At 34.9% G+C, this 17,811-nt stretch overlaps 1 protein-coding gene across 1 annotated transcript in view; it reads left to right on the plus strand.

Annotated features, from left to right (window-relative positions):
* LOC119614740 (alpha/beta hydrolase domain-containing protein 17B-like) overlaps positions 1–17,811 on the plus strand; it is a 127,471-nt gene that overhangs the window by 30,063 nt on the left and 79,597 nt on the right. The window lies entirely within an intron of this gene.

Below are 17,811 nucleotides of genomic sequence, written 5' to 3' on the forward strand. Positions count from 1 at the left end.
ACTCGATGCTGATAAATGACATCACTAACTCAACACTCCCCAATGATGTAAAACGCTGGATAGCTAACTATCTCTGTGGAAGACATGCGTTTGTTGAGTTTAGAGGTCAAAAGTCAAAATACCGCAAGATAAAAATGGGCGTGCCTCAAGGAGGAGTATTGTCACCTTTACTCTTCAATATTTATCTTGCCGGGCTTCCTGAACCCCCCACTGATGTCTCGTTGGTGTCGTATGCAGATAATTGCACCGTCATTTCATCAGGTGTCAATATCGACGACATAAGCGCCAAAATCACCCAATACTTGGCCACCATTACAGACTTTTTTCAGGAACGCAAACTTAGGTTATCTGCTTCTAAATCCTCGGTATCACTTTTCACCTCTTGGACCAAAGAAGTAAGGACGGCGCTAAACATCTCCGTCGAAGGACGTACTATCCCCACGGTTCAAAACCCGAAAATATTAGGGGTAGTCTTTGACAGCCTCCTTCACTTCGCAGGGCACGCAAACTACATCAACCAAAAGGTTCGAAACAGAAACAAGGTCCTTAAAGCTTTAGCTGGCACTTCTTGGGACATGGATAAAGAGACGATTGTAGCGACGTATAAAGCTATAGGTCGCTCTCTTCTCAATTATGCTGCCCCAGTATGGACCTCTTTCCTCAGTGATACCCAATGGCGAGGTTTACAAACGGCTCAGAATAATGCACTTCGAATCGCAACCGGTTGTGTCAAGATGACGAATGTGGATCATTTGCATGAGGAGACCAGGTTACTGTCAGTCAGACAACATAATGTGTTGTTGACTAGACAGTTCCTGTTGGCATGCCATCTGCCTAGTCACCCCAACCATCAGATTCTGATGGAGGATCCCCCTCCTAGGCACATCCGGATGGACTTCCGACGCTTTCGCAGCGACATCCAAGACGTCATACCATCGGACGTCAACAGACTGTCAATTGCAAGCGCCCGGGAAATGTTGCATCAAATGGCGGTCACCGAGGCCATTAATGGCTATAGATGCAACAGAGTCCTAAATAAACACCCCCCTGCGATATCGGATTGTGAGAGACAATTACCCAGGCACTCTAGAACCATCTTGGCACAATTAAGAGCCGGTTGGTGCAGTTTCCTCAACTGCTACCGTGAACGTATCGTTCCAGGCACTTTAAATCGTTGCCCAGCCTGCCATCAAAGTCCTCATGACACGGTGCATTTATTCAATTGTCCTGCTAGGTCTACAAATTTGCGCCCCATAGACCTATGGTTAAGACCGACTGAGGTGGCGCAGTTTCTCCAGCTCCCCCTTCCACCCACAGACACAAACTCAAATAATTAAGTATCTCTTATTCTAATTTCAGGAAAGAACTATCGGCCACAGTCGAACTGTTACAACAACAACAACATATCGGTTCTGAAATTGATTATTGTCCAAAATAGTAAGATTTTTATATTAAATCAGGCTCAATTGGTGGTATGAATACGAATTGAACAATTTTGAACACGGATACATCTTAATTTGCTGCTAGAACAAGTATAATGTCCGATCCATAAAACATGGTTATTGTATAGATTATATCAAGATATGATTGGTAGCATTATTGTATGCTTTGGAAATCGGAGTATTTGGAAAACCTGTTTAAATTAAAGGAAATATATAGAATTATCCAAATTTTAAAGTTTATGTTGTAAGTCTTAAGAAATCGGAGTTAAATTTCGGTTTTTTAAGAACGTACTGTGTTCAAAATGGCCAAATCCATGCATATAACATTAATTTCGAAATAACAACTCTTTTCAAAAGTTAAAAATTCAATTTCCAATGCATCATTTGGAGGGTTCAATGACCAGCAGATCCAAAATCCGGGGTCTAAAGTGGAAAAAAATCGTAGAAATAAGAAAAACTGTTCTACTAATTAATTCCGGAGCCAATCGGCACAAATTTCAAGATTTCGGAACTAAAAGTAGATTTTTTCCAAGTTATTGTGTAAAAAATATTTTATTAAAAAGTAATTATATTAATATAAGTAAAATTTTCATAAATTTTGTTAATATCATTAAACCAAATATATACTGAAATGATCTGTATACTTACTTTTGTGACGTAAATTTTGCACCTTTTTAACTTCAGCTTAAATGAGAACTCAAAGAACCAAAATATGAAGAAAAAAATTAGTGAATAATAATTATCATAATTGTTTTTAATAAATAAATGTGTTACTTTTTTGTTTTTTGAAAAAAATAATATTTTTTTTTTAATAAAACCAATCGTCAGTATTTCTGTATACTTATTTTTGCGATTAACTGTATATATCTAGAAATCTATTATAGTTAGAAAATCGTAAAGTGTTGTTTTATTTACATAGCAAAGCACACTGGGTATAGCTAGTAAACAATAATAACACAATAATTTTGCATAATTAACTTTAATGTAGATGAAAATTCCTCTAGCAAAATTTATAAGGATATGCCTATATTTCCCTTATCCCTCTTCGATGTAAAAAGTGGCATTAAAGACCGCATTGCAAATAAGGTTCAAATTTAACAACTACTTATAAATATCGTTGTACATCCTAATATACAGTTAATCACAAAAATAAGTATACAGAAATACTGACGATTGGTTTTATTTAAAAAAACATATTCTTTTTTCAAAAAACAAGAAAGTAACACATTTATTTATTAAAAACAATTATGATAATTATTATTCACTACTTTTTTTCTTCATATTTTGGTTCTTTGAGTTCTCATTTAAGCTAAAGTTAAAAAGGTGCAAAATTTACGTCACAAAAGTAAGTATACAGATCATTTTAGTATATATTTGGTTTAATGATATTAACAAAATTTATGAAAATTTTACTTGTATTAATATAATTACTTTTATAAAATATTTTTTACACAATTACTTGGAAAAAATCTACTTTTAGTTCCGAAATCTTAAAATTTCGGCCGATTGGCTCCGGAATTAATTAGTAGAACAGTTTTTTCTCATTTCTACGATTTTTTTCCACTTTAGACCCCGGATTGTGGATCTGGTGGTCATTGAACCCTCCAAATGATGCATTGGAAATAGAATTTTTAACTTTTGAAAAGAGTTGTTATTTCGAAATTAATGTTATATGCATGGATTTGGCCATTTTGAACACAGTACGTTCTTAAAAACCCGAAATTTAACTCTGATTTCTTAAGACTTACAACATAAACATTAAAATTTGGATAATTCTATATATTTTCTTTAATTTAAACAGGTTTTCCAAATACTCCGTTTTCCAAAGCATACAATAATGCTACCAATCATATCTTGATATACTCGATACAATAACCATGTTTTATGGATCGGACATTTTATTTGTTCTAGCAACAAATTAAGATGTATCCGTGTTCAAAATTGTTCAATTCGTATTCATACCACCAATTGAGCCTGATTTAATATAAAAATCTTACTATTTTGGACAATAATCAATTTCAGAACCGATATGTAGTGTAAGTTAGTGACGTGGTCACTATTTGACGATTATTGGTAGTATTTAGGAGTGTGTAATGGATGATTGGAACCAAAAAAATTGTTTTAATTAATGGATACTAGTGCAAATATTATTAATATCGCATTTTAAGACATAAATTTTAGGAAATCGCCGTTAAATATCGAATATGTACGCTATACTATGTTAAAAACGGCAATGTTCCGCAATGGATTGTAATTATTGTAAAGAAACAATTAATTTAAAAGTTAAAATATCGTCTTCCAATGCATCATAATGAACAAACGAGGGATATTATTGAATACCCGATCCAAAACTCCGGGGGTTTAAATAGCCAGATGTTCTTAAATAGGAAAAAATGCTCTTATAAATATTATTCAGATCAATTATCAAAAATTTCAATTTTTCGGAACAAAAAGTGATTTTTTTCCATGTTATAGTGTACGGAATATTTTATTATAAAATAATTACATTCAAACAGGTAAAATTGTCATGAATTTTGTTAATATCATTAAGCCAAATACATATTGAAATTATCTGTATACTTACTTTTGTGACATAAATTTTGTACCTATTTAACTACACCTTAAATGAGAACTCAAGTAACCAAAATAACCCGGAAAAAAGTAGTGAATAATAATTATTATAATTGTTTTTAATAAATAAATATGTTACTTTTTTGATTTTTGAAAAAATAATATCCTTTTTAAATAAAACCAATTGTCAGTATTTCTGTATACTTATTTTTGAGATTAACTGTATATTATAAATCTCTTTGTAAGTCTGTTCGTTTGTTTGTTTGTTTGTTCGTCAATCACGCCTAAGCGGCTGGACCGATTTTCTTCAAATTTGGAACATGGTTAGATCTATACTTGGAGAGTGTTATAGGCTATATATTGGAGGACTAGGAGGGGGCAAAAAGGGAGTAAAATGGGTGAAAACGGGCAAAATGAGTACTATTGATAGTAAATACTTATTTTGTCTATCATTAAGCAAAATCATTTTCGATTAAACTACTTAATTTGTTAGAAATATAAATTAATAAAGTGCCGTTGCGAAAATTATACCGGAAGGGGACAAAAAATAGGCCAAATGGCGAAAATCTGACAAAATTAGTACTTTTGTGCTTTAAGAACGATTTTTTCTATTCTAAAGCCAAAATATTATAAACTATGATTTTGATAGTCTCAGACATATGTTCATATATTTAGAACTCCCACCCTTAGGGGAAAAAGCCGGTAAAAAAGGGAAATCTGTATTTGCGGCGTAAATAGACTCAATAAATGCATATTTTCAGACAATGCAAACTACTGCAGTGAATAAATAAAACAAATAAATAAACAAGTAAGAATTTATAGTTGATCATGGCTGACGATATGATGCCCTACACCAGTGATTACGTTACAAATGTTGATTATGTTTTTAATAATAAAACATTTAAATTAATTTTTACTTTATTTCAGAAATATTTTAACAATTTATTGCCAAAAAAGGATTTTCTGAAAGAGGGTTATATGGGGGTAGGTGGTTAATAGGGGCCTATCCCTATAAATTTTGGTAAAGGGATTAGCGTCTACATTAAAGTTATTTATGTAGAATATCGCCGTAATATTAGTGTTTATAAGTGAATTTGAACAATCAAGTCTTTTTATGAAGGGGACATTATATGGGGGATGTGATCAAATGAGGACCAATCATTGCGAAAATCAGCAGTGTCATTAAAACTTATAAAAAACTTAGTTTTGCAGATTTTTGGTGTGATACAACCATTTTCAATAGGATTCGTCCTTGGAAGAGTATGTGCCAAATTCATCAAATTATCTTGCAAATTGCGACATGTAGCGTGTGCATAACGTTTTTAATTACGGTGTGATTTACTATATTCTTTTCAAAAACTTGGATAAGAAGGGACAAGAAGGGGTATGTGGATGAAAAAGAGACAAAATTCCTACTTTTGGGAGTAAATACTAATTATTGTCTATACACTGAAAAAAATCCATGCCTAATATATACGAAATTGTACGAAATGTTTTAGTATATGCAAAATAAAAAAATTAATTTACATAAATTGAAAACATTGAATTTTTAATAAATATGGTAAAATTTACGAAATATTAATTTATGCAAACATTTTTGTTAATTTTAAAATTATTTTTCTAATATTAGTTAAAAATTATCCTCCACACGAATTTTTAATTTTTTTATGAAAATAGTTCGTCAATTTTTTATATTACACTTTTTCTTAAATTTTATAAAAATGTTGTAGTTTTATCTAATGATACTATACTTAATATCATTATGTTTAATTTCGCTAAAATTTATGAAAAAATATTACGAAAGGTTTTCGTACTTTCGTAAAAATAGAAAAGGGTTTTATTAAGTAATATTTCGTATTATACACGAAATTTTTGTAAATATTATGAAAATATAAGTTACGAAATTTTTTTCGTAAAGTTGAGCATGGATTATTTTCAGTGTGCTCAAGCAAAAACATTTCTGATTAAGCTTTCTGAAATATGTATTATGTAGCAAAGTTCCGTTTCGAAATAGGAGAAAAGGCGAAAAACAGGAAAAATTTGTACTTCTATGTTTTAGTCTGATTTTTTTCGTTCTTAAGTAAAAATATTTTAGACGATGAGTTTTTAGTTTCAGAGATATGTGTATTCAAAAGTCCACCCCTAGAGGGAAAGACATAAAAAAGAAATTCAAACTAAATGTGCAAAAACGGCTTATTATGCGTTCCTTTGCTACATTTTTTGTAGTTTTATGAAATTTGAGAAATATATATATTTTTATTAATATTTTTCCGTAATCGGTCAAAATATGTGTTTTTGAAAAATGTTTTTGCAAAGGATCCCGTCTGACGTGATTTTCTTAATAAATGTTCTACAACATCGATTTCTGAAATAATACAAAATATATTAAACAAAATACATGAATTTGAATAATTCAATGGAGAAAGACGGTATGGGTAGTATTTTTGGTACTGTGTTGGTATCTTTTATAAATATTGTTCAAATTCAATAAAATTTCTTTTATAGCTTTATAAGATCACAAAAAAATTGCTAGGAGTTTCTTTATAAGGAGACCTTCAGCATTTTTTGAAACATGAATAAGTTAGAGAAAAATTAGCACTTTATGCTTTAAGTCAAAAATTATTCTTTCTCCTAATTTAAATATGTATATTATAGTTTTACCTAACTAGATATTATCAGAATTATAATTTTGGAATCTTTTAGCTTTGTAAATTGGAAAAAATTGTGAAGTAATCTCTTAGTGAGGAATAAAATGAGTAAACTTTTTTCATTTCGTAAATGCTATGTTGTGTTATTTAAGTCAACGAAATTTTTATATTTCTAAATGTTGAAAAATTTCAGAAATTGTTCTATGGACATAATGCACATTTTTTAGTTTACTCTAACGGGAGAATACTTAAGTATAATGTTATGAAACCACTTAAAACCCCGGGCAACGGGTACAAAAATCTAGTCTTTAATAAATTACACATACGTGTTTAAAAATTTCTCAAAGTATTTTACACTTTTCCTTAATGTGGCAACGCTCGCTTTGATTACACCGTGCGACAGCAATAATTGGACTTGAACGGGACCATATACATATGGAAGCTTATGTCATATATAGTAGAACTGCGTTGTATGAATATAAAATGATAGAGAGCATTCTCCAGAAATAGATACAATTTATTATTATTACTTTTCAGGACGAAAAGTTGTAAAAAATGTCCTTCGAAAAATGTATCCTTTTATATCCTTGAGAATTTCCAATATATTTTTCTAAAAAAATATATGTTGAAACCATGCATATACTTTAACACATGCTTAAATTTCGTTCTTATAGCTTTATAAGTTAAGCCTAAACAGAAAAAAACATATTATTAAGTTCATAAAAAAATACTTTTATCGATACATTGTTGTTGTTGCTGCTCGCTTTATACCTGCTGGTCGTATATCCGTAGTGCGGCCGCACTTCCCAGCAGAAGCAGCCAGGCTTGCAGATGAAAGAGATGACATCCGAAATACCAACCCAGGTGATCCAAGACTCACCCAGCTGATTATTGAAATCAGCAGGTTGGTAAATGAGGACAAGCGGAAAAGATGGCTAGATCTGCAACCTGAGTTCGGGTGTTAGTAAGTTGTGGTCTTCAGTTCGATCTCTCTCTAACCCGACGAAGAAGGATGACAGGGTCGCTATTAAGTTTGCAGATATCCCCATTTCCGACCCTGAAGGGTGCTCGCGCGCATTTTGCCGGCAATTCATTGAGCACCCTGAGAGAGACAAGGCGAAACGAAGTGTTGTTCGCAAACTTCACAACCTTCCAGTCACGGACATACCACAACCCTTCACCCCAACTGAAGTTGCAGACGTCATCAACAACGCCAAACCATCTAAGGCGATTGGCCCCGACGGAATATCCATGCTGATGTTAAAACACCTTGTCGAGCGGGGAGTTGAGTACCTGACTATGGTCTTCAACAAGTCAGTGAGCAGCCTCGTAATACCCGAAGCCTGGAAAAAGGGTAGAGTCATTCCCATTTTAAAACCTGGGAAAGACGCAACAGAGGGACAATCATACAGGCCGATTTCCCTCCTATCACCAGTCGCGAAGACTCTTGAGGCGCTTCTCCTCCCCCAGCTGTCCAGCCACCTAACAGCAGCTCGTCACCAGCATGACTTCCGCAAAATGCACAGCACCACTACAGCATTAACCGCCATTGCCACTCAGATCTCACAAGGCCTAAATCAGCAGAGGCCCTGTGAAAGGACGGTCCTAGTGGCTCTTGACCTGTCGAAGGCCTTCGACACTGTCAGTCACGCCACACTCTTCGAGGATATCCTGCAATCCACAATGCCCAACAACACGAAGAGATAGATCGTAAATTATCTGAGTGGCCGTTAGTCGTTCGTGGAGTTTAGAGACAGACGCTCCAAACCCCGTAGAGTTAAACAAGGCGTACCTCAAGGTGGAGTACTATCGCCACTTTTGTTTAACTTCTACCTCTCTAAGCTCCCCGCACCTCCACAAAGCGTGGAAGTGATTTCATATGCGGACGACTGTACAATCATGGCGACGGGCCACAACATTGATGAATTATGCGTTCTGGTGAATGGTTATCTCCACGAAATACATCAGTTCTTCACTGCGCGTAACCTGCAATTATCACCAGCGAAGTCTTCAACAACACTTTTTACCACCTGGACGAAGGAAGTAAACCTAAACCTTGGCATCGTGGTCGATAGAGTCCAAATTCCGACCGTGCACCACCCAAAAATATTGGGGGTCACATTTGATAGCCTCTTTACTTCCTCAGCTCACGCCACTGCAATCACGCACAAATTGCGAAGTAGAAACAAGGTCCTCAAAGCGCTAGCCGGCAGCACTTGGGGTATGGATAAAGAAACCTTGTTGGCTACATATAAAACGATTGGTCGGTCAGTGGTTAACTATGCTGCTCCAGTGTGGTCACCTTCGCTAAGTGATACCCAGTGGAGAAACATTCAAAGCTGCCAAAATGTCGCCCTAAGGACTGTAACGGGCTGCCTACAAATTACTTCGGAACATCACCTGCACGAGGAAACGAAGGTCCTTCCAGTCAAGGAACACAATGTCATGTTGACTAAACAGTTCCTCCTGGGATGTCATCGGAGAAGTCATCCCAATTTTAACATCATACAATTGGATACTCCCCCGAGGCATGTCAGGAAGGATCTTCGTATATACGAGGAAAACATATGCAGATATGTGGGGGATCCACTGGATCAGTCCTCGTATTCGGCAGCTTTGAACGACATTCATAGAGACGCCATAAATTACGCGGTCGCAGGATACCGCATGAATGTCGTACTTGCAGACACGGAAGAAAACCATAGCAGACACGGAAGAAAACCTGCCGCGGAAAACAAGAGTAGTTCTGGCACAACTAAGATCGGGATGGAGCAACAGGCTCAATGCCTACTGGTCACGTATAGACCGTGCCGTCCCCAACGAATGTCCTGCATGTGGTCAGGGTCCTCATGACACCCACCACATATTCCATAAATCCAGTTGAAGTAGCCCAATTTTTAGGCCTGGGCATTGATGTAGAACTCCATAACTAGATTATTGTATAGTTTTAGCTGTTACAACAACAACAAAAATACGATAGTACTGGAGATCGTATATAGTAAATCTGCGTTCTCAGTTTTTAATTTTCTGATCTTTTCTCCTTTTAAAGGACTTCAAAGTTTCAAGGATGTACAAACTTATAAAAAATTAAATAAATATTTTTATAAGTGTTTGTCAATATGTGTATCAAATAAAAAAAGACAATCATTGGAAATGAAACAAAAGAGTTAATTAAATTTTATTCTTTCATATTTTAGTATAATTCTAATAAATTCCCAATTAGTACCAGCAGGAACAATTATTATAAAAAAATTAAATTTATATAATAAAAAAATATCTAAGCTATACCAAATACTAAATAAAGATAGAATAAAGATAAAAGAAAGAAGAAATATAAAAATATATTATGGAGAAAAGTGAATACGTTTACTCTGCCGCATGTATGGAGTATGTGAATCTCGACATATCGACCAACAGTATTTAGCGTGCATGCGACAAGTGCTCTTTTCTCTAAAGCGATTTTCTTTAATTGCTGGTTGAATCGTTCCCCATGTTCGTCACTAAAATGACCCAAATTATCGGGGAAAAATCTAGGTGCCTATCTAAGAAGTGTATTTTCAGTGACATATTCACACCCATTTCACCGAAGTTGCGAACGAGATTGCGGACGATTTCTTCGTAGTTTTCAGATTTTCTATTAACTAAGAAATTTTCTCTTTGCGCCGACCTTCCCAAAGACACAAAAAACATTGGTGTTTGGCAAACCTTTTTTTAAACCCATTAAAATGGCAACTATTTTCAGGTCAGAAGAAATCATCCAACAATGTCGGTCATAATTTATTAATTTTAGAATAGCGCTTATACTATCATAATTTTCTTTAACATCTGTACCATAAATAATTGGCACTGATGGATACACATTACCTACGTGAAGCAACACACTTTTGAGGCTCTTCGTTGATCCATCTATAAAGAGGCGCCATTTCAACATCATCTGCGTAAGTGATGCCAGTTTGGTCATTCACTTTGAAACATGCGTCAAAAGATTGCTCGTTTGAACGCTTTCGTACTGATGTTACCCGAAAATCTTCAGAAACCAATTTCCACTGTTGTAATCGGTAACCTAATACTTCAGCACTTCTTTGCGAAATATTTGTGTCATGCATGAGATCATCAAAATCCGCTGGGGTTATATAATGCGGCGATGGGTCGGCTAGCATATTTCCTATTGGTAAAAATTCCGAATAAAGTTCTGATCTAGAGCCGATACTCAGTAATTCTAAATCATCACATGGAATTGTGCGAACCTCTTCCGATGAAGCCTTTGGATTTGATGTTGAACGTAGTACCGCGGGCTGCACATTTATAGTAAACGATTTTCTCCCTATCTTGATTCTTCAGCCTGATGGTATTCGGCTGATTTCGGCAAAAGTAACATAAATCGCGCGAATGCTCACTCCGCTTCAACTAAATTTCTGGGTACACATATTTTATTGGGAACTGCTTAGATCGTAGTAACCCCTTGTAACAATAATTACACACAACTTCTGGTATATACCATGCCTTCGGAACCATGTTTATTAAAAATATGGTTCATACTTATCCCCAAAAGCCTTTGTTACATTTTTTCCTTTATTAAAAGGTACAAATAAAAAACAAACAACACAAAATTTGTTTTTATTAGGACATTCCATATTAGGAGAAGCGCCTCAAGAGTCTTCGCGACTGGTGATAGGAGGGAAATCGACCTGTATGATTGTCCCTCTGTCGCGTCTTTCCCAGGTTTTAAAATGGGAATGACTCTACCCTTTTTCCAGGCTTCGGGTATTACGAGGCTGCTCAGTGACTTGTTGAAGACCATAGTCAGGTACACAACTCCCCGCTCGCCAAGGTGTTTTAACATCAGCATGGATATTCCGTCGGGGCCAATCGCCTTAGATGGTTTGGCGTTGTTGATGACGTCTGCAACTTCAGCTGGGGTGAAGGGTTGTGGAATGTCCGTGACTGGAAGGTTGTGAAGTTTGCGAACAACACTTCGTTTCGCCTTGTCTCTCTCAGGGTGCTCAATGAATTGCCGGGAAAATGCGCGCGAGCACCCTTCAGGGTCGGAAATCCCTATCTGCAAACTTAATAGCGACCCTGTCATCCTTCTTCGTCGGGTTAGAGAGAGATCGAACTGAAGACCACATCTTACTAACACCCGAACTCAGGTTGCAGTTCTTCAAGTGTTCTAGCCATCTTTTCCGCTTGTCCTCATTTACCAACCTGCTGATTTCAATATTCAGCTGGGTGAGTCTTGGATCACCTGGGTTGGTATTTCGGATGTTATCTCTTTCATATGCAAGCCTGGCTGCTTCTGCTGGGAAGTGCGGCCGCACTACGGATATACGACCAGCAGGTATAAAGCGAGCAGCTACTGAGATGACAGTTTCACGGAACTTCCTCTCTGAATGGTGTACGTTGGAGGGAAAATTTAGATCACTGAAGATGAGTTCGGTGAATTCTCTGAAGCCGTGCCAGTCTGCTTTCTTTTGGTTTACGTATTGACGGCGTTCAGAGACGATAAAATCGTTAGGTCGATCCAGACAAACGATTATGGGTAAGTGGTCTGATCCCAGAGAAACTACGGCTCGCCGTGTTGCGTAGTTGATCAAACCAGCACTCGCTATGGTGATGTCGGGCGAGCTAGCACAGGTACCCATAATCCGCGTGGGGGCATCATCATTCAGGGTGCAGAAGGTGGACTCGTCAATCTGTTCCGCCAGCAACACACCTCTCTGGTCTTCCCCTAAAGGAGAGTGCCAGAGCTGATGGTGGGCGTTGTAGTCCCCTAGGACAAGACGCATATCGCCGTCTAACAAAGTTCTGATTTCGGGACGGTAGCCTGCTTTCTACTGGCGGAATATAGACATTATAGAGTTCTAAGTCAGTTTCTCCCGATCTAACTGCAATACCTTGAACTTCAAGATATTGGTCTCTGGAGTTAGAATCGAGAGAAAGAGCTCTATACTGCACGGTGTTGTGAATGATAAAAGCAATGCCCCCACCGTTACTTCTGGTGCGGTCTTTTCGGAGAATGTTGTATCCGTTACAACTTTGCAGACTGGAATTGTTCGTCAGTTTAGTCTCCTGGACCGCAGCGACCACGATGTTGTTGTCTTGCATATATCGGGTTATCACTGAAATTTTGTGCAACAAGCGTTGCACCTTATTTGGATGGACATATGGTGCAGTCGGTTCTGGCAAACTGTGCAGAACCATGGTCCGGGATTTAATTCAATTCCGGCACGGACCAAAAGGATGCGGAGCAGCAATGCCGGAAGATGTTGCTCCGCTGCAGAAAATTGTATTGTTGTTGCTGGGGTTGACAGCCCTTAGCCGAATAATTCGGGTCATTACGGTACGTAGAACCGGCTGTCGGGGAATGTCTAATATTTTTGTAATCTTAAATGCTGTATCGATAGTATTTTTTTTAATGAACTTAATAATATGTTTTTTTCTGTTTAGGCTTAACTTATAAAGCTATAAGTACGAAATTTAAGCATATGTTAAAGTATATGCATGGTTTCAACATATATTTTTTTTAGAAAAATATATTGGAAATTCTCAAGTTTATAAAAGGATACATTTTTCGTCCTGAAAAGTAATAATAATAAATTGTATCTATTTCTGGAGAAAAGATCACAAAATGAAAAACTAAAAACGCAGTTCTACTATATATGACATAAGCTTTCATATGTATATGGTCTCGTTTAAGTCCTATAATTGCTGTCGCACGGTGTAATAGTTGTCTGCTGCTGGGTATGGTTAACCAAATTTTAAATGTTCTTAAAGATAATCGAAAGTTTCTGATTTCTCCAATACAATAAGGCATATTAATAACATCCAATGATGCAACTATATTAGATTCCAATCAAACTGCGTTGAATAAATTTCACAAATTTGAAAAAAAAAAATTGTATTATAAAAATTTATTTCACAATTATTTCCCGTTTCCTTCCTTTCAAAATTTTATTTTATAATGAAAATTTTATAAAAGTTTTCGACAGTAATTAAAAATTAAATTCCATGCATACTTAAACAATTTTCCACATTTGAAACAAAAGTTTCCCTTCACCAAGAAAAAAAATTTTTCATAAAATAACTAATAACCTCTAAATAAATTCTCAAATCCAAAACACAATTTAACAAAATTGTCGCTATTGTGCAAATTTTAGTTATTCCTACTATGTATCCACTAGTATTATTTATATCAAATTTACCACAAATTATTCAATATTATGTAAGACATCAGACATGTATTACTTTTCTTAACATTTGTATCAAAATCGTAGTTATACTCAGGAGGTATCCTTTATCTAACGGTATTTCGAGAAGGATCAATACTTTCAAACCAAAACAGTGTTGCAATTATCGTTATATATCTACCTTTCAATTGTGTTACAAATATATCAGCCATTACCAAAACAGATTTTAATTTAAATAACGACAAGCAAATGTCAAATTTTAGGTTTTTCTCTTAAATATATTATCTTGCATGCAAACCTTAACTTTGAGCTACAATAACTAAAAAACTACATAAAATTTTTAAATAATATTTAACTATTTTTGCCCACGCTCGTGACAGTGTGCGTCACTGTTTGCTATCAAAACAATGCATGTTTCATAAAAAGAAGAAGACAATTGTAATTATAATATGAAAAATAACGAAAACTTGAATTAAAAACAAAAAAATTTTATATTGAATTCTTCATAAATTATTCTAATCAATAAATAAAATATTTGAATGTTTATTTTTATAAAAATTATATTAATTTTTTTTTATCAGCTGTTTACACTTTTGTATTTCTTGCTCAAGTTTGAACCACCTCCATTGGGCGCTTAAACTATCAAACAAAATTAACTAACTGAGTACTCAAAAACAACTTCCGAAGATTAATTTTAATTTAATCGCTAATCGTTCGCGTAAAGATTGGCCCTAAATGATCGGAGGAATTTGTAATATTTTTTTACATTTTTGACCGATTATTGTGTTTTATATCTTATTTGAACGATAATTGAATATATATTCCAATTATTTGCTGTTAAAATCCAAAAAAATAAATTTAGTGCCGAAATGTTCGTAAAAATTGTTTTCCCTTTTAGAACCGTGGTGTCAGCAGTTAACGTGGTCCTATCCCGCTAAATTTTTCCGGAATGCATTCAATAACTCGCAACTTCTGTAAAAGTACAGAATTTTATATTTGTTGGGACTCAAGTACATAGTCAAAAGGAATAAAAGATGATAATGTGGACAATTTTTGTGTGATATGACTTTTTATTTCCATATTTGAAATCAGCACACTAAATAACACTGAGATTAGTGAAAATTATTTAAAAAGTTTTTTAATCGTTGGCCTGTGTAATTTTTCCTATCAAGGATTATGATATTTTAACGTTTTTTGGTATCAAACGTATAGAAACACATTAGTTTTTATCATATCCGTGCAAAATAAGTTTTCTCCGAATAAGCTCTGAAGCTAATTTTTTAAAAACAAAATCTATTTATTGGAATAAAATTAGGAAGCTATAGGCTATTAAAATTTAGTTTGATTGGACATTTAGTTTTTTAGATATCAACTATTAAAAATTGGTCGATTTTGGTGGGTTCAACCTTTAATTGTGATTTTCTCCACACAATTGTTGGTCAATTACACATTACAAGTAACTGTTATTGGCAAAATTTCAATTACAAATAAAAATTGCTCAATTACACATTACAATTAATTGTAATTGACCTTATAATGAATTGCTTTATGTATTTTATTTATTGCATATCGTTAGCTTAGTACGCAAACGTAACAAGTCCTCTTTTGAAAATTTTACAGGAGAAGCAAAAAACTTCATAACTTCTCTTGTATTTCATATTTTTAAAATCTGTAAACGTAGTTTTTTTCTTAGATTTCTGCTGTTGAATATTTATGGAGGTTTTGTTTTTTTTTTTTGGACTTAGCACGTTTTCTTTTTCTGAATTTTTATTTTTTGCTGGACTTAGCACATTTTCTTATAACTTTTTCCTTACGTACAGGTTCTATTTTGAAGATAATTTGATATAATTTGATACAAATATTTTGCTGTGTCCTTCGGACGAAGTGTATAAAATTTTGTTAGTGTAGGTCCACTATTTCTTATAGCCCTCATACAAGCGGCTGCTCGAAAAAGATATTAAACAGAAATAAATATGTTGAGAAGTAATCGTGATCAAATTTGGAGCAAGTTATTTTTTTATATTTAAATTTAAAATTATATAGTAAAGAATGGCGGACATCGGACTTTTTTTGATCCTTGCCCCCATATAAGATCCCCTTCAGAAAGCACTTTTTAACTCTCATAAATCTATTAAACCTATCAGTATAGCTTTGAAATGCTATATAGAGAAAACTTTAATGAACTTAAATTGCTACACTAATTTTAATGAGTATCGGTCCATAGTTGACCAAAGTCCCATATAAAGTACCCTTGAAAAAATTACTCTAACGCTTATAACTGTTTTTAAAATACCAGAATAGTGATGAAATCCGACATAAACAACAACATTTTATGAGGATCGGGCAATGTTTGACCCTACCCCAAAGACTTTAAAGCACACAACTGGCTTAAAATAGCAGTATAGCGATGCAATTCAACGTTAACATGTTTTATAGGAATCAAAATTTCTTTACTAACTACTATGACATTCGGCCCATAACTTACGCTATTCTCTATATCATCCCTCTTAAAAAATCAGTTTATTGTCAATATTTACTTGTTTTACTTTATTTTAAAATGTATTCCATGATTTCTTACTCAATTGAAGATTTTACAAACTACACACTATTTCCTAGACGTTGATGTACAAAATGATTGATATTTCTTTTTACATGACTAATTAATGCGTTTATAATAGCAAATTGTAAGGACTTAGCACTTTTTCTTTGTATATTTTTATTGTTTTGAGGACGTTTGCATACCGGATCAAAAGTACATGTTTAAAGTATAAAAAATTTAATTTTTTTATTATATCATGTGTATTTCAAGTTATACTACCATTCTGCATCAAAATCTCAATTTCTATAAAAAGCGGACTTGTTACGTTAACGACATTTTAAATATTTTAGAAAGACAAGAATTTCTTCGTATACTGAACCTTGCTTCCTGGACAAGAAGATACCAGTGACAAAGTTAAGTACTTAGGTGTAATCCTCGACCGGAAATTAAAATGGAGATCCCACATAGAGGATAGGATCAACAAGGCACATCGGTGCTGGGCGATATGTAGGAGAACTATAGGCATGAAATGGGGTCATAGTCCTACTATGACAAAATGGCTTTATAAAAGTGTAATTAGACCAATTCTAGCTTATGCTTCAATAATCTGGTGGACTGCTTTAGACAAAAAGTGCAATATCAAACTACTACAGGGAGTTCAGCGTACATGCTGCTTGGGTATAAGTGGTGCCATGTGTACTACTTCAACCAAAGCTGTGGAAACGTTGCTAGATATTCCACCCATTGAAACATATTTAAGATATGAGGCGGCGCTTACAGCCGAACGGCTCTTTACTTTAGGCGAACTGGCCAAAAGCGGTTATAGGACACGTCATCAATGTATACTGGACACATTGGAAGGTTATACACAATCATCGGACGTGCCTGATCGTATACCAGACACAGAATATGTCGGAAACTTTGACACGCTGATCCCAGATAGAATGTCTTGGTCAAGCGGAACATTAGAGCAAATACCATTAGGAATCCGTTGTTACACGGATGGCTCTAAATTGGGGGACAAAGTGGGGCTGGGTTTCTATATTGAAGACCCAGAAACAGAAATATACCACCGTTTACCAAATGATAACACAAGCTTCCAGGCAGAAGTACGAGCAATAACGGAATGCGTAAATTGGATTAGAATAAATATGGCGCCTAGAGCGCTTAATATATTTACCGACAGCCAGAAGGCAATTAGGGCGATATCAGGCGATAGAATTAAATCTAAGACCGTATTGGATTGTAAGAAAGCATTAACTGAATACTCTCCCAGAGGTAAGGTTCACATCATATGGGTACCAGCCCACTCGGGAGTAGTCGGCAACGAAAGGGCGAATGTAATAGCTTTAAAGGGAAGGGAGCTCGAGGCAGTTAACCTGACAAACGCAAAACCATTCGACGCAACAAAAGCTGAACTAAAA

Source organism: Lucilia sericata, unplaced genomic scaffold, assembly GCF_015586225.1.
Source record: "Lucilia sericata isolate MDLA Ls3-8-SP2 unplaced genomic scaffold, ASM1558622v1 Contig000043F_arrow, whole genome shotgun sequence".
In the NCBI taxonomy this organism is placed as follows: Eukaryota; Metazoa; Arthropoda; class Insecta; order Diptera; family Calliphoridae; genus Lucilia; species Lucilia sericata.